This window comes from Apteryx rowi, unplaced genomic scaffold, assembly GCF_003343035.1.
Source record: "Apteryx rowi isolate R43461 unplaced genomic scaffold, aptRow1 scaffold_113, whole genome shotgun sequence".
Classification (NCBI taxonomy): domain Eukaryota; kingdom Metazoa; phylum Chordata; class Aves; order Apterygiformes; family Apterygidae; genus Apteryx; species Apteryx rowi.
Genome location: NW_020447342.1, coordinates 1,178,143 through 1,205,618, shown reverse-complemented (window position 1 = coordinate 1,205,618; position 27,476 = coordinate 1,178,143). Strand labels below are relative to the sequence as shown.

General features: G+C 44.9%; 1 protein-coding gene across 3 annotated transcripts in view; it reads left to right on the top strand.

The window, feature by feature from the left end:
* NRG1 (neuregulin 1) overlaps positions 1-27,476 on the top strand; it is a 298,496-nt gene that overhangs the window by 234,453 nt on the left and 36,567 nt on the right. The gene's annotated exons all lie outside the window — the stretch shown is intronic.

The window sequence follows — 27,476 nt, the reverse complement described above, 5'->3', positions numbered from 1 at the left end:
TTCATTGTCGCCCATTGCATTGTCTCAGTGACAGTGGGAGGTGGGATGAACCCATTTGGAAGACTCCTTCAATCTGGAAAGGTGAGAAAAGTCTTGAGACTGGGCCTGCTGGAGCTGATGACTGCCAGACTTGAGGTCATCTCTCAGGACAGGACAGACTGGAAGGGAAAGCACCAGTCAGAGGAGGGAGAGAGAATGAAAGTAGGCTGGAGACAGAGGATGATCCTTACCCATGAGAGCAGGCATGCACTGGAGCCGCTCTCCCGGGAGCGTGACGAGGAGGAGCAGGAAGGACAAGGCTGCTCAGGCACCACCATATTTCAGGTGGATTTTCTTTTCCACAGCATCCCCTGGGGTACCCACTTGCCCTGCTTTTCCCAAGCTAGCCCGCAGCCGTAGTGAGCCTCCTCTTCCAGAGCCAGCAGCATGCTCGCAACCCGCCACCAAGGCGCAGTCGTCCTCCCTCGCTCCAAACGGCCACATCTCAGTGTTTTGGAGAAACACCAGGAAGTGAGAACAGGGTAGAGGGCAAATAGTGAGGAAATTGGCAGAGGTGGCTTGAGTTACAGGCAGCTGGGGCATTGTTTTGGATATACTGTAGCAAGACGCTGTGCTGAGTGACCTGTTTGATTTTATATTTCCTTGAGTTTAGGTCCCCTAAAAATGACGGTTTTCCCTGTGCTCCAAGGGTTATTTTCTTTATTGTAGCCTAACATGCGGTGCCTATAGTAATAACAGGCTGTCTGTTTATCAGCTGAGCATCTCTAAAGGAAAACTCTGTTACTTCTTATTTCACTCAAAGTTTATTGCCTTCAAGTTTCAGTCAGCATACCAGAGTTATAACACCCCAGTCTGAAACACAACATGTGCCTTGTGTCCCCAATGTCTTCCAAGAAAGCATTCTGTGGCCAAAAAAAATTAGATAGCATCTCGAATACACTGGGGGACCTGATATTACTAAAAACATCTGCACAGCCAGCCTTAGAGTTGTTCAGAAAAATTGAACATACTATTTCTGAAGTGATGGTATTGTGTTTTCCACCAAGCCATCTCATTTTAAAAATATTTCTCTCTGTGATAAGATAGTTTTACTTCTGAAATTTTTTTAAATGTTTCCATTTCTCAAGCAAGTATTGTCTTGCCCATTTTTTTGAAAATAAAACTTTTTATAGGAAGAAAAAAAGGATAAGCATGTTCAKTTTTGTGCTTTCATCAATCTTATCAGCACAAGGAGATGTAAATTGCATTTACCTTTATTTCAGATGAGAACTAAGTAGGAGTAGCTGTGATACTGGTGGTCTTGTGGGACAGGAAGCAGAAAAAATGCTTTCCGTTGTCTGTGATACAAATAAGAAAGGCTATTGTAATTAGTTCTGTACTGTCTATGCAGGCGATGTGTTTTGTATTCCTGAAGGTAAAATATTGTATTTGTTAGGGAGTGGACAAACCTGGGAGCCCCAGGGAGGCGAGGCTGCTGGAGCTCCCTGCTCCCAGCTCCAGCCGGTGACCAGGCTGAGCATGTATTCCCAGCAGACACACACGCAAAAACACATGTGCAATACCCATACAGAAAACATGGCATGCACACAGGCACAGATGCCACCAGTGGCCTCATCTGGTTCCCTGCTCTGGCCTGTCTGGATGGAGGTCCGTAGCAGGACATGCATACACACATGTACAATGCGGCTGGCTGCAGGCACGCCGTCTGCCCCAGAGCTGCCCCTGGGTCTCCAGTCTCCCCAGTTGCTGGTGCCTGGTCATGTAAGCCCCTGAGGCTTGTGGCCCCGCTTCCACTGCTGGGGCAGACCCCTTGCACACACACACACACACACTCGCTGTGGATCCCTCTGGTAACTGGTCACCACGGAACCCTGGGTGCCTTGTCCATGGTGCCTGGCACTTAGCTCTCCATGCATGCATGCACAGAGAATAAACACCCCCCTCACCCCGGATGATAATGAGAAAGGGACTTACCAAGAAGTCGGGACAGACTGCCTTGATCAGGTGCAGAGCACGGCCACGCAAGCGTACTGACCAGTGACCGGCTCTTTTTTCCCCCTTATCCCTCTATTTTCCCCCGTTTGCTCCTCCCTAAGCCATCTTGATCCCTGCCTTCGGTTCCTCCCCTGAACATCCCATGATAAGTCTTGTGCAATCCCAAAATGCTCTTCCCCTGCATCCCATAAGGAGCTCCAAACCGCTGCAGGCAGTAACCCCGTCTCAGCCCAGAAGGTGCTCGGGATAGCCTCTGCTGTCAACTCCTTGTGATGGGTCTCAGCCCCGGGCTGTGGGGCTGGTGGCTCCCCTAAACGGGCCTGGGAGTAGGGGGTTGACCCTCTGTGTGTGCGGGGACACGCTTTTTATCACATAACCTAACAGGATCAGAACCATAAAACAGAGAAAATAGAATTATGACCACAGCGAGAAGTGCTTTTCTTTCAACCCTGTAATTCCCCAAATTTCAGATTAATTACGCTATGGGCCATTGTTAGCCCTGCCGTTTACCAAAATGGAGATCATAAGCAAGAAATCAGTGTTTACTGCTGAATGGCATTTGCCTCTAGCCGTGCTACAGGTATGCAAATTGCTCCTGCATGTTGTGGTTCCCAGGTGGCCTCCAGGGACATCTTTTGCATAAGCATTTTCTCAATAAGCTTCGTGCTTCCCTTGTCTCAGGTGCAAAGTAACCCAGGCACAGATACACACCCCGTGAGGGTGACATCTGAGCATCATATAGGAGGCATCTCAAGGCCAGTCACAACATGGGGAAGCAGACTACCCCAAGGTAGTCATTTCACTTTGATAGGCCTAGTATTAATGCTGTGACCTTTCGGTCTGCCACCCGCTTTTCCTGTTAGAAACAAGGGAGCTGGTGAAAGACAGCAGAGTTTTCTGGCCTGAATTTCCAAAAGGGGTGAGCGATTTGGGACACCGGCAGGAGGTGAGGGACAGAGGAGAGGGCCGCTCTGGCGTGTCTTGAGCGTGCAACAGTTTGGAGACCAGAGTCCTTCACAAGACCTCCAGTTTGCTATCAATAAGAAAGCTGAGGAGCCACTTTTGCAGAGATTTTCACCTATTCGAACACGTCCTGGGAATGATACAGCTGTTGGGGATGGCATGGGGGGCTGAGAGGAAGGGTTAGTTGTTAACTTGGCTATTGGCAGACAACAGGCTTGTGCTCTCTGTCCCTTGGCTCTGCCTTGACTTTTCGTCTGTCTGGGGACCGGGTGCCTGGGGGAAGTTTACCAGGCTCCTTGTCAGTGGCTGACTAGCATTCAAGCAAAACAAACTTTATTTAAATACTTGTTTAGAGATTAAGTGCAAAACTATTTTTTTCTGCCAAGTTCTAAGCTCGGAGCTTTTTACTTCCTCTGCGGCGGTGAGTGACATCATTACCACCCTCTGACACCGTATTAAGTGTAAGGAAAGATATTCAGTGCTGCAGCAGAAACAGAAAACAACTACCTGGAAATCTTGCATGACAAATAAACCATTTTCTTCTAACTGTTTAATCTTTATGGGGAAACTGATAGCCGGTCCCTTGTAGCTAAGATTGTATGACATTTTCCATTATAAGGCCATGTTGCCAGCAGTTTATATCTTTGACAGACTGTGACTATTCAGGTGAAATTTTCCCTGCCTCATGCTGTATGTAGAACATCGTTGGAAAGTTTCAGTGAAAAAGCATATTTTGCATTTCTGAGGGCAAGATTAGGGAAGTTTTTGAAGAGCAGATTTGCCTGTGCGTACACAGCACACGTGCTTGCACACTCAGGTTAGCCTTAAAACACAGAATCATGCGACTATAGGGAGACCACTGTAAAGTGTGTGTGTGTTCGATATAGTGTGTTATTTACATTATCCATTTATCAGACAGGTAACAGCCTCGCTAACGACTGGGGAGACACAGTATGGCGGTGGCTAATAGCAGCAAATACTGTAGTGCATTTTGCATAGCCATGTGCAGACCAGTCCTTCCCAAACCTCAGCGCCAGCGCTAGCTCCCCTGCCCGTCTCTGCCTATTGGTTCTGAAACCTTGTCTGACCTGGGGAAGACCTCGGCGTGATGCCGAAGTGCTGGCACCGTCCGCGTTAGGGGCTCGGGCTCCGGCGGCGGTCCTGCCACCGTTTACTGCCCCGCCAGACCTCCGCCAGCTCCCTCGCGGCGCGGGAGCAAGCCAGTGTCACCCAGGCTCCTAGCACAACCGTTTCCTCCAGCGGCACCCAGTTTGCTCTTACGTGGGATACTAAACTCTTGCCGCTGTGACCGAGGTGCCCCTGGGGCTACAGGTGAGTTACCTGCCGGTGGGGCATTCACAGGAGGACAGCAGCAGAATGTTTCGATTTAGTGAGTTTTTGCTAGGAAAAGGTAGATATTATGCTCCCCATAATAATAGATATTATGTTCTCTCAAGAAGAGGCAAGGGAGAGAGGGGAAGGGCACACTTCGAAGAARAGCTGCATGCCCGCTGGTTGCAGAAAGGCTGAAAACACAGCACAAGCTTACTTCACTTTTGGCACAGCTGTTTGATTTGCCATTAAGGGAAAACAAAGGTGATCTGCCTCCTGGTGTGAGTCAGCATTGTACACTAGTTTGACAGGAGTGCACAGGGTGTTGCTTATCTTTTGGAAGAATAACTATCTGGGATTATGACTGAAGACCACGTTGCCCTGAAGCATGTTTTTTTTGTTGTTGTTCTTGGTTTCTTTTATTTTTTATATATTTCTTTTTATGAATGATCTGTTTTACGTTAAACTGAAAGACACAGACCAGCTGATTCACTTGCTGCAGTTTCAGACTGCAAATGGAGAGCCAATTAAAAATTAACAATAACATAGAAAAAAAAAAACACTCAAGGATAAGAGCCGACGTGATCGGTGATCCTTCCAATTGCATTGCAAGGATGTAGCACAGGCCACATTTCTATTTTYCCCTTTGATTTGCTATGAGAGGCTGTGAGTAATGTTAAATAGCTTATGCCGCTACRCTTCTCCCATTCATTTCCATAAATTTCTTGGTCATCTAAGACGATGGCCCAACAGACAGAAGGAACCTTGGCTTTGAAACAGTGGCTGCTTGTCAAACTAAATCTGGCTGCTCTAGGAGAAGAGTCTCTCCTATGCATCTAAATCTCTTTCACTCTCTTCGTCTCCACTTCCCTCCTCTATTCATCGGCAGCTTTTGTTCTGAAAGCTTCATCTCGAACTCAGACATCACTTAAAATCCTGGGATAGTAATCATAAGGCAGTCCAGCCAGTACTTTAACGAGCAAACAATATTTCCGGCACTGGATAAGATTTCTTTGTTTAGTCTTTTGAGTCCAAGAGTGTGTGTGTGTGTGTGTGTGTGTGTGTGTGTGTGCGCGCGCGCGCGCGCACGCACGTGTGGTTTTGGTCATTGGTTGGCTATTTTTGTTTATTACTCTTTTTACCTGCCATACTAGGATGAATCCTATTGGGCTGTGAACAGCAGCTTGAATTTGCATTTCATCTTAACTGTGGGACGTGTTTGATTCATTACTTGCATCGTGACTGTTGCATAAGACTGCACTCAAAATGACAAAAACAGTGGGGCACRTGAGGGTGCATAAAAAGGCGAAAGCACCATTTGCTAGTCCCCCTCCCAGAGCACCCAAGGCTTCGGTCAGGACTTGCACAGCTCACGGCATTCATCACAGCACCCTGCCTAGAGGGGGCAGAGAGCCCGCGGGCAGGACCGAGCCATGGCACGTCGCCATTAGCCTCATCGTGGCAGAGCAGAGGGCAGAGGGCTGTTGTGCACTGGGAAGCTACAGATGCTGCTGGAGCTGCTGACCACGGGAGATATGGTGCAGGCAGGCGTTATCAGCCCCGGATAGCAGGCTCRTGCTGGCAGGCCTTGGCAGAAGGAGCAGCTTTGGGAGCAAGCTGYTGAGAGCTGGGAATCACAAGTTTTGCAAGATGCTCTAGCCTGGGACTTTGTGTTTGTGCATGTTCATCAGCTGAGAACAGATTTTCCAGAGGCAGAAGTGGGGAATGAAGTGTCCACTGGCCTTTGGTGGGTGAGAGCAGCATCTGCATCCACAAAGGTGCGGAGGTGTCCCAGCGTCTCCAGACATAAGAGGGAATCTCCCTGTGACACAGGACCTCCGCACTGGTTTGCCCTTTGCAAATCCCCTGCAGATTAGCAAAATTTGTGGCTGTTCTTTTACTTGGTATTTCTGTTTTATTTGCACTTGCTTTGCTTAAAGAAGAAAAAGCTCAGAAAGATGCTCTGAGATGTGGGGTGGTTAGCTTTTGGTAACCCTGCACCGTCTCAGGCAGAAGACTTTAAGTGATGGTCTCGTAACATATTCCCACTTCACATTTTGACTTCAGTCGCATCTCCCGCTATCATGAAAGCCTGTTGTTATCTTTAAGTAAAGGRGGCAGTTTGGGACTCAGTACAGGTAGTGATTTTCTTTGAATCCTGTCCCACCACAGACACTTCATCAAGTCAACAGTGTAATACTTTGTAGTAATTTTTTACCTTTTGCTTTCTGACGAAAACATTGTAGAGCTCTTCTGCCTAGAATCCCTTATTTTCTGTTTTTTCCTCTCCACCTCCATACATCCCTCAGGTTCCTCTTCAGTGGTATGTACCATGATAGCAAAGCTCTTCAATGTAGTATTGCACTGCCTTGCTGCACAACAACTGTCCAAGTTCTTACAGAAGAAACATTTCAGCAATGCCGGCAGTGTCAAGTACTGTTTTAACACCACACTCATGCAGCTGATTCTTTTCACCACAATGACAATTTCAAAATCTGGAGTACACATTGCCACTGTAAAAAGCAGTCTTTGCTCTTTGGAAATGAAGATAAGCTGGTGGTCTCTCTCTAGCTAAGGCTGTTATTAGTTTTCCTTGTTAAGCCTGGAGTTAATCCTCTATTCTACTGTGGCCAAACTAAATTGGTCCATCTGTGATGTACATATAGTTTTTCAAGAGAATAATAGTTTCAGAATGTCAAGGATAACTGAGTGGAAGAAAGGAGGAAGGCTGTCAAACATAAAAATTCAGTGTTATCATTTTTGTATGTCTCTGGTGGCTACTTGCAGGGATAGAGGGGGAGGATGATATACAGAAACAGCTCGAACAAGAAACCTAGATTTATGTTTTTCTGCTGTCTTAATTGAAAGCCAAGGTACTGGTCTGTGTAGAGAGTGAAGCATAGTGGCCCTAGAGGAATGGATAAACCAAATAAACTCMTCCAAATTTCTGGCTTGGGTTTTGTAGTTACATGAAAATAGATCTTCTCTAAGTCAGGAGACTAAAAAATTGCAGCAATTTTGCTTCATATTAATAGAGGTTGATTTACAGTTTTATAATCATCTTAACATTCCTTCTTTTTTTGGCATCCAGTGTTGTGTCACTAGCAAAATGTGGCTGCCTCCAGCTTCAGACTTCTTAATTTGTTAGCAGTAGAAACAGTGTAGGAAAGAGGGCGATTCATCCTTTTTTTACCTTTGTGAGCACACGAGCACAAACAGTCATAAATCCATATCAAAGCACCACTTCTTTTAATTAAGCAGCAGCACTTCATCTGTTATTTGAAAGGCCAGACATACCCTTTCTTTCTGTGCCCAATATGCAAAAGCTGCTGGGCAGCGCAAGGACACAGCAGGGCAGCTGGGGCGCTTCGYATGGGCCTGCCTTAATAATTGTTAGGGACATAAATAAAGTCTTCCCAGCTTGGCACGAGGCCTTGGGTCTTTGTCAGAAGAAGCGGCCCGGCTGCATCGTAGCGCTGCTGCGTTGCATCTCTCCATCCTGCCCCAGCCAGCTGTTACTACCTTTTCTCTCCGGGTCTCTCCTGTGGTTCATCATAACGCAGTTCAGTACCCTCAGACCCCAGGCAAGCTCTCTGCCCTCAGATACCCAGCACCACATAGGCAAGGTTACTACACACCCGGTAGTGTGCCCATGGCACTGTGCAGGCATGCAGGAAAGAACAAGTTCTTCCAAGATCTCCCAAATGCAGTCCTCTCTGATGGCAACAAAATGAATCCCAGAGCAGTCTTTCTTGTCCCTTTTTCCCTGTGGGAGTTTTGGGGTGTCAGGGATCTTTGGGCACAGTGGAGGATGGCCACCCATCCTGTTTACCATGGATGATGGTTAAAACCTCAAGTGCTCAGAAGTGAAATCAGTGGAAGTTTGGCTGTGAGCTCAAAGGTTTCAGGAGCTGCTTGTCCATTATTTGACCTCACACAGTTCAAGCCCCCCCTTCTTTTGGAGTCAGCATCTGGGCACTAGACTAGACTAAAGCCATGTTTGGGAGAACATGAAGGACAGGCAACAGGGTGAAGACTGCCCCCTCCTATTAAGCTGATGTGTCTGTTGGCATGACTCATCAGAGAGCTGCAGCCAGCAGATAGGAATTTGTTCATCTGCATCTGGTTGGAATAATGTGACCTTTAATGTCCGCTGCAGATTTTGCTGCCGTCAGTCATGTCATTGCCTCTTGGAGACTGGTTGTTGCATGGTGCCTTCTCTCCCTGCCATCTCCCGTCTGCTCCCTGCCCACGCCTCACTCCTGAGGCAGTTGTGGGATGGAAAATCAGGAGATACAGGAAGCATTTAATGAGTTTGGAGCTGTCCTTTTGCATAGTTTAACAGCTGGTAACACAGAGAGGGAGGCTGCATCACACAAGGAGCCAGGTCCCCAGTTGTGGCAAGGTGCCATATTTTGGGAACACACAGCCATTCATAGCTTCCTCCCAGGTACTGCAGATTTGTAGCTCAGATGGGTACCTTTGGTGACCTTTACAGTCCTTGCCAGCTCCTGAGACCCACCGTGATCTGGCTCTGAGGCCAAAAACAAGTCCCTGGATAATTCTTGAACAGGACTGGAAACCACAGAGAGTGTTCCTCCCAACCAGCACCTGCAAAGCCACCCATCTATCACCGGTGGCATGCCAGGCATCCTGGGACTGCCAGATGTAGAGGTCTGTCCCTGCCTGGCAAAAAAGCAGAGCCCACCTATGATCAGGAATGAGCCTTGCGTTGTCCACTTCTTCACTTCAAACCTATCAGGAGAGAGTGAAGGGAGGCAGAGCAGTATCATGTGCGGTGGGAAAAAAACAGGGGACTGTTTGGAAGAGTACGGGTTTGGCAGTATTCTCCTGTTTGCCACATGCGGTTCCTTCTGCACTCTGCCCTTGCTCTGTGTCTCACAGGAAATGATATCTTCAAGACTCAAAATGTTTCTTTTGTGTGAAGTTCAGTCTGTCCAAAACCAACATGGCAAGGACAACAGCCATCAGGAGCGAGACAGCCCATCAGGAAAGCCCTTTCTTCTCTTTCTCTAGYATCATGGCATTTTAGTTAGTTTTCAAGGAGCAGGTGTAGTATGGGTGAGATAAGAAGAACTGAGACCACAGATTCTTATGTCCATGATTTGTTTGAAGCTCTCAGCCTAGAAAAATGGTATTGCATGGCCTGTATGTGCCTTCTGTGCCTATTTTTGCTGGGGAGCTGCAGTAACAGCACAAGGTGCTGTTACTATGGTCTGTGCATCTCAGTAGAGAAGCTCTGGGAATGGTTGTCTGCTAGTGCAGTGTTTGAACACCAGCAGAAATGAGGGGATACTTGGCTATCTTTTTGTCTCATGGGGCACTATTACAAAAATATTTAGATTTCTAGTCCCCAATTAAGCACCATGGCTCCCACTGAAATGTGTGGGAGTTTGGATATTTGTATGAACCTGTGCTCTGGCCTTTGAGCTTTCAAGGTGTGCGTATGTGGACTGCAGAGACAGCACACAGCTCAGAGAGACAGAGAGGTACCTCCTGCAGTTTCTGCAGATGGCAAAAGTCAAACCTCTGCTTCTTTAAGCAGCTCTGAGTATGCAGGACCCACCATATACTTAGAGGTAGTGGGGCTCTGTTTATGCACCAGAACAGAGTCATTTGCAAGACCAAAGTTAGAGGGAGGTGACATTTCTTGGCCAACTAAAGCTAGGTGTAAAGCAAGGGGTCATTATTCAGGACCAATATCTTCCTGTGTACAAGTACTAAAGTAAAAGTATGGTTGCAAAGAAACATTGTGGCTCTACAACATCCCAAATGCAAAGAGGTCTGCAGGCTTTGTTGGGAGAACTCTGTGAAATTCACTTTTATTTCTCCCACACGCCATTTGAGACAGGAGAGTTGTGGATAAAGCATTTCTCCTTTTTTACAATTTGTCACTGTCACTAACCATGATTAAGGGCCCGTGCAAGAGCTGTCTTCTTTACTGCCTCTCCTCTTACATGTGTTTGTGTTGTTTTTAATTTTTACTGCTTAGTAACACCCAGTACTGGATAAATATGTGCCGATCTTTTGCTCAGTCTCACAGTGAGGTCATACACCTGTTTATACTATCACAGCCCGTTGCCATGGCACCGTGACTCCAGACATCTAAAGCAATGACTTTATTGTGAGACCAATTAAGACAACAGGCTGTGAGGCAGCAGTTCTCTGACACAAACTGATGCACAGGCATGCAGAGCAACTGCAATGGGAAAGCGTGGCGTGGCAGGCTTGCAGTTTTCATGCCTTTGCTGTCTACATGCAGCATCTCACTGAGCTGGTCTTTGCTGGTTTTGTAGCCTTTTGCTGAGCACCTCGTTCTTTGAGGTACTGTGGCAACCCTGAGGTCAGCTCTGCACCTTGCCTGCACCTTGTCTTGGGTGGTCTCTCAGACCTCCCAAGATCACGTTCAGGAGATTGAATGCCTTGTTCAGCAATCGCCCCCTTTTCTGTTCACCCRGCTTCCTTGAGGCTCCAGACCAGTGGCTATGCATGAATGAAACTGCCATGCCATTGCTACTCTGCGTTTAATTAAGTAGTCATTGAAAATGAAGCAKTTTCGCTTCCTCCAGTTCAGTAGGTGACAATGATTGAGAGGCCCAGTATGCCCATGATGGCACTGAAATTGATTCATTTAATTAGTTCAGTCATAAGACCCAGATTTTGATTAGTTAAACAGCTTGCTTTGGTTAGTGATTAATGTGGCTTCAGAATTGAAATTTGTTTTTTCTAGAAGATAGAGAAGACAACGCTTTATGAAATACAGGCTGTGACACGCATCTAATTATCAGAACAGTGACCAGAACGGTTTCTAAGTGTAATGCAATACTGAGTTTTTGAAGTCAAAAGATGGAGTTAATGCTACAAACAGCATGAAGAGCAAACCTTTGATTTCTGTAGGTTTCGCCATGAAAAAGGCATTCTCAAAGTAAACGCAAACTCGTATCCCCTGGGTCACGGATCTCTAAAACTTGATGAGGACCAACAGACTCAGTTCAGCCTGAGCCCCTGTGAGTCGCTGCCATTAGTGACRTTTTGCTCTTGCAGCAGAGAGCTTTCATGGTGGTAGGCAATGGTGTAGGGAAGTAATTTTCACTTACCCTGTACTAGGGGATGTGAAACACTTGACTCACAGGAAGCCAGATGCAAGAACAAGTCCTAGGTTACTTGCGCAGACTTTTCTGCCTGGATTCTCAGAAAGCTCAGCTTTTGATTTAAGGATGTTTTCCTCATCAGAAAATCCCTGAGGAAGGATGTCACTGGCACTGCCATCTGTCTCCTTTTGGAGAAAGTATCTCTAATGAATAAGGAGGAATGCTGGCTGGCAACTAATAGTAAATTTTATCCTTGCCTTTGCCAATTCTGGCCCTAAAGACTACTGGTCTGTAACAAAACAATGAATATATGATTTAAAGAAATGAATCAAATGGCTGAACTAAGAAATGTAAAATCACAGTTCATTACAATAAAGTAAAATAATACAAAAACACTAAAATTTTGTTCCAGACACATTTATAGCTCCAAAATCTATTCCTAGAAGCTCTGTTTTCTGGGGTACTGACACATCACAGTGTTGACTACTTGGGTTGATTAGGTGATGCCTTCCGCCCCAGTCCATGTCTTTGAATCACTGGCACAACCTGCATCAATAATAAATGTGTTTCCATTTTGCTCCAGCTATGGGCTGGATATCTATTTGTGAGGAAAACAGGAAAAGAGGAGGGAGGGAGAGATAAAATGGCAAAATAATTTTTATTAAGGCAATAAAAGTGAAAACTAATAGAAGGAAATACTTTTTTCACACAATACACAATTAGCTTGTGGAACTCACTGCCAAAGGATATAACTGAAGCCAAGACTGCAGGCCTGTTCAAAACAGGATTAGACATAATATGGAGAGCAATGCTAGCCAGAGTCATAATGGTTAATACTTAAAAATAAACAAGAGATTTTGGAAGGAATATAAATCCCTGGGCTTCAGGACAGAAGCCAAACTCTAGCTAACAGGGCTTAGGAGGAAATTTTCCTCTGGGGTCTGTTTATTCCGTAACTGAGCATTAACAGAGTTCCTTGCACCTTTCTCCAAAGCATCTGGTGCTGGCAACTGTCAGAGAGGGGCAACTGSKCAATTGAACCCTGAGCCTGACACAGTCTGGCAAAACCCATGTTTTCTTTAGTCAAATGAGCATTCAAAATTAAAATATAAACAAAGCAAAAGTTTTGGGAAGGCAGACCAAGTTTTCGTGTTTCAGATTCTGTGAGCAAAAAAAAAAGTTAGCCTATCCCCAGGCCAAAGCAAGGATCCTAATACCTAGCCTCATATGTTGACTCAATCCATTAAATTCAGTGAGACCCAGCCACACACATCTTTAAGGCTGACCATCAGTGCAAATATGATAGGCCACATCATCGTCTTGCACTGTAACATTGGGACCCATCAAAAACATTTTCTATTTTAATGCTATTTTTTAATTTTTAAAATAATTTCTACAGGGTCTTCTGTGCAGGGCAGGTGGTATGGTGATTCTGCTAGCGAATCAGGGGGCTTTGCTAACACTAGCATTTGTTCCCCTTGAAGAGGAAGAGAAGGGTTCCCATGTTTTAGGTGTCCAGTCAGTGAAAGATTTCAGCAATGGGATGGGGTGATAAGGAAAGAGGGAAGGAGGAGCTTCCAAGACACGCTCAGCACCTGTGATCCCACTTTGGCTCCCAGTTAAGCCTATTAGCAGACAGTTTTCTCAAAGTCTGGAGAACTTCTCTTTGGTCCATGTTGAATGTCACCTCCTGTAAACACTTATTCTTACATAGGAGCCACCGCAGGAGGGGGATTGTATCTGAAAATCAAGTCCCAGTAGTGGAAACYGGGTGCTTAAAGTCCTCAGAAAAGTCTGTCTCTGTTCTGTTAGGACATTCCTAATTGCTGTGGGGTTTGTTTTTCTTCTGAAGGCAAAGCTGAACTGATTTTCTTCTGTTTTGCTCTACTACTTCTTCTGAAAGGCAAAGTAATCTCATGATAAACCCAGAGAGAGGACAATATTGATACTTGAAATCTTCTATTCTGAAACGAGGCATACAATTGGAAATAGATTAGAAAATTGATGTTGGAAATGGGGAGAGGGAGGAAGTGGACAGTCTCTTTTTCACATAGCATTATATGTGGCTCAACAATATGAGACAGATTACTGCAAAATTGTCACTTCGGTGACAAAGTTCACTAAAGCATCTACAATACTTTCTTAGTGGCTGTTCTCATGCCAGACATGCCAATAAGAAAAGGACAAAGGGAGAAAAATAAGAGGTGTTCCTATTTATAAACCAGACCAGCTGTAAGGCTCAAAGGACTCCTGAGACTTTTGGAATGAGGAACATGAATTAAGAGTTCCCCATTCCCTCCTTCCCCTCTACCCTGAAAAAGATATTGTGGAGACTATTTTGTTTTTCAGGGATAACTGGATGACTTTTATCTTTGGTTTTCTCCCATGTTTTCCTCCTTGAAATGTTTGGATCAAAGGCATTTCTTATTTCCTTGTTAAAAGTTAAGCTTTGGCTAGAAGTAGGTCAGTCAAAGTTTCATTGTCTCTTGGGTGAATGTATCTGTGCAGATCTTTTAGAGTGAAGCTCATGTAATGGAATTATTTCTCATGATTCATGTTAAACAAAACTGGCAAATAATACATGGTACAGGAGAAAAAAGGAAGAAGAGAGCCCCTAAGGGGACAATAGAATAGGTAGGCCCCTTGATGCAGGAGAACAGACTATTGGAAACAGATCTGTTCCTGACGATTCTTTGTTATGGTTTCCATCCCATTTTATTAGACTGTTTGACTTGACATAGGACATAGGTCTAATTAGATCACCGGTCTGTCACCCAGAGGGAGAGTTTGAACCAGGATACTCATGCACAGTCTTGGCCTTGGTTCAGGACACCCAAGTATTTCCCCTGCCTCTGCTACTGACCTTGTGTCTGTCCTTGGGTAAGTCACCTGTCACCTGTCCAGTYGTTTCGGATTATAAGCACATTAGGGGTCTATGTAGTGGGCCTATTAATGCTGATGAAATACAAATAACTGATACCACTGCTACCTCAGAGCAGCCAAAATCAAGTGCTTTGTTCTTTCAAACCAAATTAAAAGAGCTCCAAAGAGCTCTGCAGCATGTACAGCTGTGCTCAAAGACTCGACAAGGGTCTTCTAAGGAACTCTGTTTTGGTTTGTTTTGACATTTCCTTTGTTAGGAAATGTATGGACTGGAATAAGAACACTGTGGGAAAAAAATGTCACAATGCCTTCTTATGAATGGTGACTTTTGTCTGGAATGGCGCTGTTTCACAGACAGAGTAGTAGAAGTAGAAAGGGATCCAGCAAAGACTTACAAGAATAGGAAAGAGCTTGAAAAAACTCTTAAGGTTTTTCACAAGTGGGGAGATCGGAGCTGACATATTTGGGGGATGAAATGGGGGTGGGATGATTTTAAAGAAGACCTTGAGAAGGTAGAAAGGAGCAGGTATGTGCTCAGTCACCCTGCTCGGCGCACTGATCAAAAGCAATATTATTTTATACTACATGCAGTTCAACTGTGGAGCTTATTGCCACAGGAAATCAGTAGGCCAAAACCAGAATGAAGTCGGGTGCGTCTGTGGATTCAATTTCTGTGCAAAGGGTTGTTGGGAGAGCACTGGATGTGCTCAGTGGAAACCATCAGAAGCCCTGAATTTTCTTTTGGGAGCTACTTGTGTGGTAATGGTACAAGTAGTTGCATCTGGCCGACTTCAAATCGTGCACCAAAGCAGGAATATGGGCCAAAGCGATGGATAGGTAAAGAGGGAGATTGCCTTGGTTTGGTTCAGGAAACAATGCGGATGAGAATGGCCAGCAGGAGGAAATGCTGTAGCGGCGGAGCGGATGAAGCCTTTGGCTAATCTATCCGGTTATCAGAAACCAAGCGTGCTGGGGACCTTCAGGCCGCTTGACAGCATCACGAGGCAAAAGTGGCAGTTTTCCAGTGGCAGCCAGCCAGGAGTTTCCAGACAGACAAGAATGCACCGCAATCACGCAGACGCCCTCCACCTTCAGTCTCGTGACACGTGGCCAGGAGCACCTTCTAACTCCAGATGGCACCGCGTCTGTCAGTCCCCTGCAGAGCAGAGCGGACCAAGAGGATCTTGCCAAACTGGTGGGGCAGTCCACCGAGCAAGAGGGAGGGAAATTGCTGAGGTGAATCACAACAGCAGGCACAGCACCAGTCTTCCTCACAGGCCTCTCTCCAGGGTCAGTTTCCTTCTTTGCTGCCAAGTGATGCTCAGACCCAAAAGACATGCCTTCATATGTTTTCAGATGTTTGTCCCTCCTCCCTGCTGCTGAGTAACCCTGTTAGCAGGACAGAAACAACGCAGCTACAGGAGAGCAACAGGGATGTGGGCCAACATGCGAACAGAGCTGTTAACTCGCTCCAGATTGCAGGAGTTGTGTCACTACCGATTAACCTCCCTTGACTTCCAGATAGCAGACCTGAATTTCCAGGGCTAGCGGTTTAGCCTGTAGAGTGATCAGACTTGATCTGGGAGTAACAGAGAAACAATAACYCTGGAACCCCATGATACCACTTTTACAGTCCTTACTTCAAGAAGGGCTGTGCTTTCAATTATTCTGCTGTCCTCTCACTATGCAGATCTTCTCTGCAGGAAACACAGTTCTCTCCAGAAGATTACGTCCTGGCCCCATACTGATAAAAATGGATGGGTTTGCTCCCATCAACAGATTCAGTGTGGATCCAAGCTAAGGACAGATGCAGCTGAGCTTTCATTCTCAAAAATATAAAACAGGCAACATGTTAAAGCTTGAAACCTGACTCTTTACAGGTGGATTTGAATTAAAAATGCTCGCTGCTTCTCTGGGTACTAATAAGTGCTGCTGACAGAAAAATGAGGCATTCTTGTCCAGTTGCTTCAGTCTAAGTTTAGGTATCTAGGTTTGAATACAATAGCATTAGCTTTTTATACTGTCCTCTTTTTACTCTGCTGGACTGAGACCATCTATAGCCCATTTCAAACAGCCCATTTTGGATGCTGTAATAAGAGATTTCATTTCTTTTAATATCTCACTCTTCTTGCTTGTGCTTTTTTAAATGATTTGTCAGATCAGAGAAGGATATTTCCAACAAGCTTTATTAACACAGAGGATGTATGATCTCAAAAAGTAAGGTAGAGAGACTGTGCAGGACAAATACACATGACAAAGAAAGTCTTCTAATGAATTGGGTCCAGTTTTCTGAAGTAAATAGGCTAAGAACAGTGAAAAATACAATGAGGCAGAAGCATAAGAAATGTGTGACACAGGGGCTGATGCATTGTCTCACTTATAAACCATAGCTTTAAAGCAAACTCAAGTGCATTTTTGACTTTTCCCTGTACTAATAAAAACTAGAGGAAATCTCACCATGAAGTCAGTAACCTTTTGTTTTTCCTGGTCGGGATGAGACACACATCCCAATGCAATCCTGATGCAGATTTGTGATCTGTGATTAGCTGGCTCTTGCAGAGATTATTGTTTTAATGAAGTATCTGTGCTCTTGTAAAAAAGCCTGTCATCACACAGACTCTCCCATATGCTGAGGAAGTCAGTTTCTTCCTCTGGCAGCCAGAGGAATTAAGAGGACACTTAAACCACCCTAGTACCAGTGTGTGACACACCATATCGGCAGAAGAATTCATGCCTAAAGGCACCAAAAGGCTCTGCTTCTCCTCCGACCCTGTTTTTTAACTTACACAGGTTTCTGCTGTGCAGAAGCTATAAAAAATAAAAGAGTGAATAAGATCTTCCACAAAAACTACTTTTCTTCAGCATTTTGGGATTCATACCAGAGACCAGTTAATTGCCCCATTCTCACTCTGGCTGTGATTGGGTTTTCTGTTAGTTGACATGATGAGGACTTGTTCTTACTTGGCAACATGAGAGTAATGTCCAGTCATCTATAAGCTGATGTTTACTGTGGCTGAATTAGGTCTGTTGTGCTGTCAGGAACAAAAGGCATCTGAGCAATCAGGGTGTAGGGTTCTTGTCATTTTTGCCTTAAATCCTGCATGGGAGGGCTGAGGCATTGAGCTGCTCATGCCCCACAGGTGTTAACCAGCTCACTCTCTTTCAGATCTGTTGAATATCCCAGTCTGGGCAGACTACAGCCCCTGAAATAAGATGTTTTGTTCTCTGAGAAGCCCTCTGTAGAAAGTCTGCAGAAGTTATTTTCTTGGTTTGGAGGTGAAGGGGCAGAAGAGTATGTTTATTCAACCTAAACTTCCAGCACTTTAATGAAGAACCCAGTCAGGCTCTGCTCTCCTTGTAGTTGATGGAGGCATACCTGAAATGTGATTTAGGGAGGGGTATGGGGAGCCCAGCAGAGTGCCATTAGCCCTTCGCTACTGAATCACCCTGTCTGACTGAGCCATCTGTCACTGCTCTGCCTGTTGACCCATCTTCCAAGAAGCAACGTCAGGCCTGTAGGCAGTTTAGGGGCCCTGGGACCCTGCTTCTGCTGGGGAGCACCCTGCGTGCTGATCCAGCCTCCCAGGTGTGCCCTTGCACACAGGTCTCCCCCAGCGCATGCGGGATGGCTTGTTCTTTCCTTTTGGATGCTGACAAGGGTGTTAGCAAGGCAGGCAAAGGCATAGGTGGCCGGGGGAGGCATCTCAAAGCAGCTCTGCATTCTCCCAAAGCAGCTCTGTGTTCTCCCCGTTGGTCTTCCTCTGAGGTCTTTGTCAGTCTGGTTGAGAGATCTGGCAATGCTGGAGAAACAGATCAATAAAATAGGAGGAGGAGGAGGCAGAGGATGGCTCCAGAGCTCTGTCATAAGTCTGATTCCCTCTCCACAGAGCTTAGAAGGGGATGTCTTCTGAGTGTAGAGGAAAAGGGTTTCCCTCTGTTTGAATTTCCCTTCCACCACAGCCTCCTCCTTGTTTGTTCAGCACTTTGAGGGTGTCTCCACAGAGGCATATGAAAATGAGAAGGCAGGCAGAAGATAGACAGTTTTTCATCTGTCTCTGCTGCCTCCCAAGAGGAACAGGCCCATGGTGCTCTCTTCCCAGTCACTTTCTCATCTGGCTCTATCTGTTGTACGTGGCAGGTAAACTGCCTACTTCCCTTCACACTTCAGTATCTTCAAAGACACCATGCAACCCGGTGTTTTCTGCAGTAGAGGAAACTGAGCCCAGAATTGATCTAATCTGAATTAGGTGCATGCAATCATAAGGAGGGCTTTTTGTGAGCCTGTTAGCAAGTTAGAAGAAGAAACCCTGCTTGCAATCAGAGCATAAGTCTCCAGATTCTCATGAGAGATTTAGGAATGGCTCCCTTTTTCCGCATTTCGGAGAGTCTGGGTGTGCTGTGGCTATAAAATGTCCCTGGTCTCTTTACACTCACACATCTTCAGCTTCAGCTCTGTCAGCTGGAGCTCCATGGAGATCAGAAGAAAAGGAGACAGAAAGAAGAATAGCTGTTAACATGCTTCTCACTGCAGCTTTTAAAGCAGCCTGTTTTTCACAAAGGGCTGATCAGGGCAGGTTCAGCTAGTCCGGCTGGGTATCCAAACTCTCAAGTGCCCAGATTCACTGATCAGCTCAGATATCCAAAACCTGTCAGTGTTAGTGCATGACATCAAGGATCTGCAAACTTTTAGCAAGGTGCTATCAGATTTCCCCATCTCACAAATCATAGGTCTTTCACTGAAAGCTGGCACCTATTTCCACCATGATGAGAGTCGCTGAATCTCTGTTTTGAATAAAGTCTGAAAAGTCTGTAGCAGATTAATTAAACAGAAGAAGTAAGCAACTGCCAATCCCTTTATTTTCAGGGAAAGCTGCTCATACTCAGCACCTACGAAAAATTGGCTGTATGAGATCATGGTTTAAGGGAAGAAATATTCAGGTACAGCCAGAGTTAAGGGCAAGGATGAATTCTGCAAGTTTCGCGTGAAGTATTGTATCTCACCAAAGTATTTTTTTCATGACAGGGTGGTGCTGATTCTAAGGAGTAATAGGATTCATTCAGACTCATGAGCAGGGAGTTGGGAATTGTATGTGATGTGTGATTCCGCATGGATAAATGTCCACCTGGAAGTGCGATCTTTCATTTAATGAAAGGCACTAGACAAAACATTTTGAGTTCTCCCAGGGACAAAAATAATAGTCACACATGAAGGAACTAAAGGTCTGAAGTCTTGGGATCCATACACAGATTTTTCTTTCCTGCAAATGTCTCTTCCATTTCAGGGTTTGCTAACCCTTCAGAACTGGATTACTTAGAGCACAGCAGTCTGGTTTACATATTGCTGTAAGATTAATGGCTGAACATGCTCCTTAAGAAGCAAAAAAAAACAGAACTACAGACTACATACAGACAAGGGATGCATCTTCTACTTATTTTTATTCTGTTACATAAGTAGAGACCTCCCGAGATTCCAGAGCTGCTCACCACGGCGTAACTCTAGGCAGGGCTTTTCCAAGGCACCCAAGGGGCTATGGGAATGACAGCCAGGCCCACCGTTTCTTGGTGGACATATAGATGCTTTGCGAAAGGGATGCGTGCGTGTTGCATGAAGACAGTGCTTTAAGCACGTTGTCTGGGCTGAGTTTTTGTGTGAAGCTGTAGCCCAAAGGTTACTTCACTTTACTATTTAACAGACTAAGAAAGAGATTTTGTTTCTTCAGCTTCCTTACCTCCTTGGCTGGAACTAGCTCGGCTAATTTCCTCACTTTCTTGCACTGCATTGCTTGGTAAGTGCTTCTCATGTGTGCCTGTCATGCCTCCTAATTTACTCACTGCTAATAATCAAGAAAGGCCTAATTAAGGGTTCAGGAAAAGAAACCCATATATGAGCTGAATCTCTAATTTCCAGTGCAAAGCAGTAAGTTCTATATTGTAGATTAGCCTGCTGATGTCCTAGTAAAATGGAAAATTTCAAAAACTCTTTAAAAAACCTTTTTATGTCAGAATGGGTAGCTGAAGCTTCTCTCTGTGACCCTTTATTTAGCACCAAGGGCATGTTCTGCATCGAGATATAACCAGACCTCTCTCCAGAGAGCAGGCAGTCTAGGAGAGGAGCCAGGCGCACGAGAAAATGCAGGGGATGCAATTACGGATGGGTCTGGTTACTGTGTCAAACCCTGCTCTGCTCCAAGAACCCCACGCGCCTCCGTCGCTCGGCCGGATGACACATTTCCCCTTCTGCCGGGGGGTTCGTCTCCTCCAGACACGCTCGTACACGGGGACGGGGAAAGAGGAAGCCCCGCTCAAGGTGGTTGAGGGCAAGTTTTGGTGCATGGGCACCTTTGCCTGCGAAGCGAGCCGCGGGCTGCCGTGCGCCGCACCAGCCCGCCGGAGAGCGTTTCTGGAGCCCCGAGATGTCCCCGCTGGCCTTACCTCTCCCTGCCGCCAAGGCACGTAGCCGGGAAAGGGAGAAGGGGGTGAAAATGGCTTCAAAACGGGTGAGGCTGAAGGGCTGTAAGGAGGGTGAGAGGGAAGAAATACGKTGGGAAACACAGCCCGAGACAGAGAGACGGGACTGCTGGTCTGGCACAGGCTAAAATAAACTCCCGGGGGAGAGGGCGAGAGGGTCTGGAAACAGAAAGCGGTTCGGTGTTGTGCCCCGCAGGTCCCCCGCTATAGCAGCGGGAACCAGGCTTGGGCGTCAGCTGTGCCCTGACTCAGGAGAACCACCGCTTTAGGCAGCCGTAATTCTTTCTCAGCCTCTGGAAACCGAGCCGAGTTGGCAAATTTCAGGCCACGGTAAGGTCACAGATGAAATCCCTGAAACTTGCTTTTTTCCTGTTTTATCTCGGAGCGATAACCTCTTCCATTTATTTCTCCAGTGTGACACACTCCACCAGATCACACAGAATATGTGTGAAAGATGGGAGGTAATGAACAGCATCCTGTTCTCACTCATTTATAAAATGTGTCTGCTATTGACTTTGGGCCAAACTCTGATCTCAGTTACAAGAAGACAGACCCAGGCTAATTCCACTAGGAATTTGTACTGTTGCATTTAAGCTCAGATTTTAGAAAAAAAATGGATTTGGAAAAAAAAAATGGATTTCCATTTTTGGAGGCTCTAATTCAAGACAGCTTTCATGGACTAGCCCAGCCTACCCAAAAAGCAGGCCGATTCAAAAGGTCTTAAGCTGGCTGAACAAAAACCAGCAGTCAATTTAGCAAAAAAATCATATCTTTTATTTGAAGAAGAGTTCTCCCAACCAATACACACTAAACGAGTGAAAAAGAAGGGATTTTTGATAGCATTTCTTGAAGAATCTATATCAGGTCTCTTCAGACTGGGGTAATTTTCCTCTCCCCTAATGAGAATTTATGACATACACAGTGTACACTGCAGCCCTCTGATACACATGCAAGGGATATGCACCAGACAAGAGCTGTATTTTTTGAAAATATACCTAATAAGGTTTGATAATTATTCATTTCAAAGCCTGGGCAGGAAGCGGGGGGGGGGGAGCTTTCTTACTGATTTTGCTGAATTTCATCACAATTTAGATCAGAATAATAAATGAAATTAACACAGTGATTGTTTACGTGCAGAGAAAGCAATGGTTGTTAGAATTTCCATTCTTTTCACAGGAAAAAAAATACTCTAGATTCATTCACTTATTTTTTTGTTTCCTGTCAAGTCCTTCTCAAAAATATTAAATATTCTTCTTAATTACTATCTACTGATTTCTTGAATTTTTTTTCTCTAGTTTTGATTAAAGTTGTTAGGAAATAAAAGAAAACAAAAAATATTTCTTATGCTTTTGGAAGCCAAAATTATTTAATATGTTAATCAGGCTTCTTGAACTTGCTTCTGGCTTCACAAAGTGCATGAAAGCTTTTGTCATTCTGTTTTTTCTAACATCTGTGAATAGATATCTTTCTGATATCCAAATTTCTTCTGATCAGCATGAGTAAGGAAGGAAGGATACTGTTCCACAGCAAATTTCCAAAAGACTGCACGTAACTAACAGACCAGAAAAAAAGAAAAAAAGAAAAAGGTGCTCTGAAGATAAGAGGACTTACTGCTAGAAAATAAGCAAATATATTTCACATTGCACTTTGTTAATCTGATTTCATTATCTGGGAAGTCATTTTAACATTAGACAATCCTTTAATCAGAGCTGTCATCCAGTGATTCAGTTTTTTATTTTCCCCACTTCTGAATATTAACGTTAGTCTGATTAAGTAATCTTTATTTGCATCCCTAGATAAAAAGGGGAATTTTTATCTAGCTGCTCAAATTCATTCATTTTCATGCAGGCAATGTCTCAAACTGCTGAGAGCCGTTCTTAGCCTTAGAAGCACTAATAGAAAACTGTGCTCAAAGGACCACTCTTCATTGGTGCATGTAAATAAAAGCAGATAAATGGTGCAGAAATGTCAGAAAGGAGAAAGACCCGTTCCCTCTCTCTCAGTGGGATCAGTTTCTCATTTCAGTCTAGTCATAAGTGACTCTAGCAGATAAATTGTCCTGGCCTGTATGCCCTTTTCTCTCAAAGCGGACTCCTCGCACAGTAAAATGCAATTTCATCCCACTCAGTGAGTTTCATAAAGGCCATGGAAATTAATGGCACCTAGGGGTCAGTCTCTACAGTATCAGGGAAGTAAAAGATTGCACAAACACTGTAACTTAGCTCACCGCTGGCATACTACCAACAAAAGACACTCATGTCACCAGTTTTAAATCAAAATCCTCGCACATTTCATTGGTGACTTCGGTTCCGCTAATTGCTGCCATGGTATTGCCACTGCTAATAACAAAATACATGGTGGAACGAAGCAAGCTGCGTTGGGTAAATGCAGGAAGGGGCCAGCGTCCTCTCCAAACCAAATGCAACTGCTGCAGCGGTATCTCCCGTTCAGGTTGTGTGTCCTGCTGCCCAAGGTTAAATAAGGTAGACAGCTTACTCAGGTTTCTGAGTCAACAAGAAAGTCGAAAAAGACATGAAGTCAGCTTTGCTTGACTGTAACAGAATACCCTGAAGAAGGCAAAAATCACTCTGTTTTGCCCTGAGATAATCAAACTTCATCTTGCCTTCGCTGACCTTCAAACATTTTCCCGTAAAGAAGTGCATTCTTGGAAAGGCTGTACATAAGCTGGATGGGTTGAGGCTGGAACTGGCGTCAGTACTTTATATTGACCGAGGTCCTCCTGCTACAAACTCTGCTGAGTTGCTGGAGGACCCACATGCAGGAGCATTGGCTCTGGAGGCACAGAGACGTGGTGCTGCCCGGGCAGAGCCCTGCCTGCGGGTCGGCCTCCGCCTCCTCCCCTCGCATGCACCCCTCGGCCCCGGAGAAATTCAGACAGTGACTATTGGCCCTCATAAAGGCTCAGCCCAGCCTAAATATTCCCAGGACTCGAAAAATTGATCACCTCTAAAATCGTCATCACCTTTCTGGCTGATAATTTGCTTCTTGCAGCTCACTCTGGACGGAGTGGCCAGGGATCCTTTGAAAGCAGTGTTTAGAGGTAGTTTTGGAGCAGATTGCGCTCTGTTTCCCAGGCTCCAGGAAAATGCTGTTGTGGCACTACCAGCACTCAGTTCTAGCATAATCCCTGCAGCGTTTGGTTTCTGTCTTAAAGCCGCATCTTAGCTTTCACATGAAAGGAAAAAGGAAAGCCTAACCTTCTGGGTTGCACTAGGAAGATTTAAAATGCAAATCTTAAAGGCTCAAAAGCAACAAATGGATAAAAACACACAGAGAAGAATTTTTTTATATCTTGCAATTCTCTTTCTAATCTAATCTCGGGATTTTGAAGGCTTGACTCAGGGTTTTTAAATGTCTCAGGCCATCAATCTTCTTGTTTTAGCTCACAAGACAATGTTTTTAAATAAATAAATGCTAAGCCTACATCTTCCATAACTTCAGGAGAGCTCCCTCACTGATACTATCAAGTTTGCCTGAAACGTTGGCCCTGAGCTCTTGGGAGTTCTCCCTTTCACTGGTTTGTGTTAAACAGTTACCTTGTCCTTGAGATCTTCAGGAATTTCACTTTGTTGCTAGYTTCATAACAAACATGGAAAAGATTGAAGCATCTACCCAATAATCATGGTATGCGAAGCACATTCTGCTTTTGGATGGAAGCCACGTCTAGCTTCGCTGAGCTGAGATGTACAAATCTGTTCCAAACTTTGGGTTGTCTTTTGGACTTTATTAAATTACTAGCTGAGACTCAGGAAATAATATTATCAGGCCGGAAATATCACCAGACTGAGCCCCGGGTGTTGTTCTGTGGGGTGGTGGAGGGCAGTTTCCTCCGTCACCTTCAGGAGGCAATGACGCTGGAGGCTCGAGGCTCTCCTTAGCACAGGTGTTTGGTTGGAGGTGCACCCCATGGCACCGTCAGCCAGATGCAGTGGTTGAGAGACCATAACAAGTCAGCTTGTAGACCGAAAGAAGATGGAAAAACAAACCCTCTAAAAGGCTTACTAGTGCAGATGTGGTTTTATTTCAATACAAGGGAACTCTGGAGCAAGTGGAGTTGGCAAAAATTCATTGGTAGGGTGCCATATGCATTAACGGTTTTCTGTGATCCATCTGAAATATTAAGCCCAATCTAGAGAAGAAAGGTGATCCTTTCAGGGTACTCCAGGTAAGGCTTTAAGGTGATGAGGTTAAACTGCTCTCTGCAGACCCTTCACACCCATCCCTTTTGCATGTCTGTGTCTGCACAAATCCGTGTGCATGACTGACTCCTTTAACACAGCAATTGCTAGGAATCTGTTAGCATTTCATTATAAGTCTGATTTCTGACAGATTTATACCCAGACTGTAGAAATTAACTGCTGAAGGAAATGTACCATTTAGTCTCAACATGAACACATTTTATTTTTCTACATGGTTGTATTTTTTTTACCAGACTTTTTTTAGATGGTGGAAAAACAGCATTATGGTTGTTCTAAGGTACTTTTTTTAAAGTGAAAAGAATCCCAGCATCTTTGTAAACATATGAAAACTGTCTGACACAGCGACATGTTTCTTGAATAGTCCTCTCTGGGGGTTTTTTAAGAACAGGTACTGAATAAATATCAGCTACTGTATCAGCGCATTATCTTTAACAGAACTTCAGTGAAGAAATAGCAGCTGAATAAAATAAGGTTAGCAGGTGAATAAAATTAAGTACCAGAACAACCAGTGCTGTTGCTGAGTGGAGCATGGCCCCTCCTATTGCAACATACATACCACTGTTCATTTTTTCGAGACCTAGTTGGTGGCAGATAGTGATTAAGGGCAACGTCCTATTCGCCTTACAGTAACCTGAAGTTTTGCCACAGAGCGTTGTGAGCCCCAGGCGTGGTTGGTCTGTGTCCATGAGGTGCTTCTCGCTGCAGGTAGCAGAGGTCCAGGGCAGAGGCGCCGTGGTTGCAGGCAGGTTTCCCCTGGTGCCGCTGCTGCTGCTGTTTCTGACGCTTTGCACCATCCCTTGAATCCTCCTGGAGTCAGTCCCAGCAGGGCTACGGCCCACAGTCTGAAAAAAGCCTTCTTTCAGACTAGCCGACCCAAAGTCTTTCAATTTTGCCTCGCCAGCCATGCTTTCCAAGCCTCTGTCATACACTAGTATGTTGTCCCTATGTATCATTTCATACACATTCATTTTCAAACAGCTTTATAAATAGTGACCGTTTCATACCTCTGGGCTGGAAACAAGAGAAGGAAGTGATAAAAGTTTCCCTCAATCCACAAAGCACTTTCTTGGACAGTAATTTCACATGCTTTGACAGCCTTCTGTAAAAGGCCCCTACTTATGGGGTCCAAAGGATCTCACTAAAAGCAAAACATCTAATAATGTCACTCTCCACCACGTTCCCGTAGAGAGATAAATTCCAAGCAGGGAAACAAGAAGTCTGTGTTCTTCAGAAGAGGCAGGTCCCATGGCTGTGCCAGTGGGAGACCGGAGTGGAAATTTCCCTGTGCACTCACCCAGAAAAGATTATTTTCCTGTGGCTCAGTGAGCAACTCCAAAACAGGCCTGGAGGCTGAGTCCTTCAGCAGAGCCTGAAAAAGAGACCTGGCATCTCCCTCTAACAGTTTCTCATAGCTTTTTCTAAGGGGAACAGTGCACGGCAGGTATGAAGAATAAGTTTATAACAGTTAGACAATAACTCTTTTGTCTTTTCTGCTGGTTGTATCTCAAAACCTGTTGTGAGTTGCAAAACGTCTTCAAAAAAATGAGGACTTGGAAATCTCTGCTGGGATACAAATATAGGAGTAAACTGACAAATAAAACTGAGCGTCAGTGCATTATGAAGGAAGGTGTCTTCAGATAAACATTCTTGTTCTTTACTTATCCTCCATACGTAACAAGAGGCCCTTTTGAGTAACACCCCCTTGTCACAGATATCAAGGAGATGCTTGGCAACCTCTGAGCAACCCTTTGTGTTTTCTGAGATAAGTTGTGTTTGCCATATCCTTGATCCAGAAACAGAGTTATGTTCCTATACCAGTCTGTATTTCAAAGGGAGTCCCAAGAGTTACTATTACGTGGGAAGAGCCAAACTCTGCTGCCCTGCTTTTCCTCACCACCAAGGGACCTTAGGATGGGTCGAAAGACTGAGCTATAATTGCCTCAGAGCCAGCGCATCCCTTTCAAGCCTCAAATTTCCAGCGGGCTCTTTGCACGGCCATCTCCACGAAGCAGAAGGCACCTGGGGGTGCAGCAGGCAGTTTTTTGTGCTTTGGGGCCAGGGTGGGAGGTGGCGGCAATGGAGAAGTATGTCCTTGATGACTTTGAAGATAGGTTTCAAAATCATATTTCATTACAGAGTTAGTAAACTGGTAGATGTTTTTCACTGCAGAGAGTATGCAATAGGAGGCAGATTCATGCCTGCTCAGGAACCTTAAACTGGACATTTTAAACTATCTAGGGAAAGGTTGCAAGCACCGCTTGCTCTTCCAAAACTATCTAACCTACGGTATTTCATTGGACAATTTTTGCTTTCAACAAGGCAAAACACTGAAGGCATTGTGCTTAAATACATCATACTTCAGCAAAACTCTCTAAAGACAGCAAGAAAAAAACATGAAAGTCAATGTGACTTTAAACTAAGCAAGTAACTGAGTGTTTTCTTCTACTTGAATGGGCTTGTATGCTCAGCTTTAAGTATGTTCTTGATGAAATGCTTTCCTGAA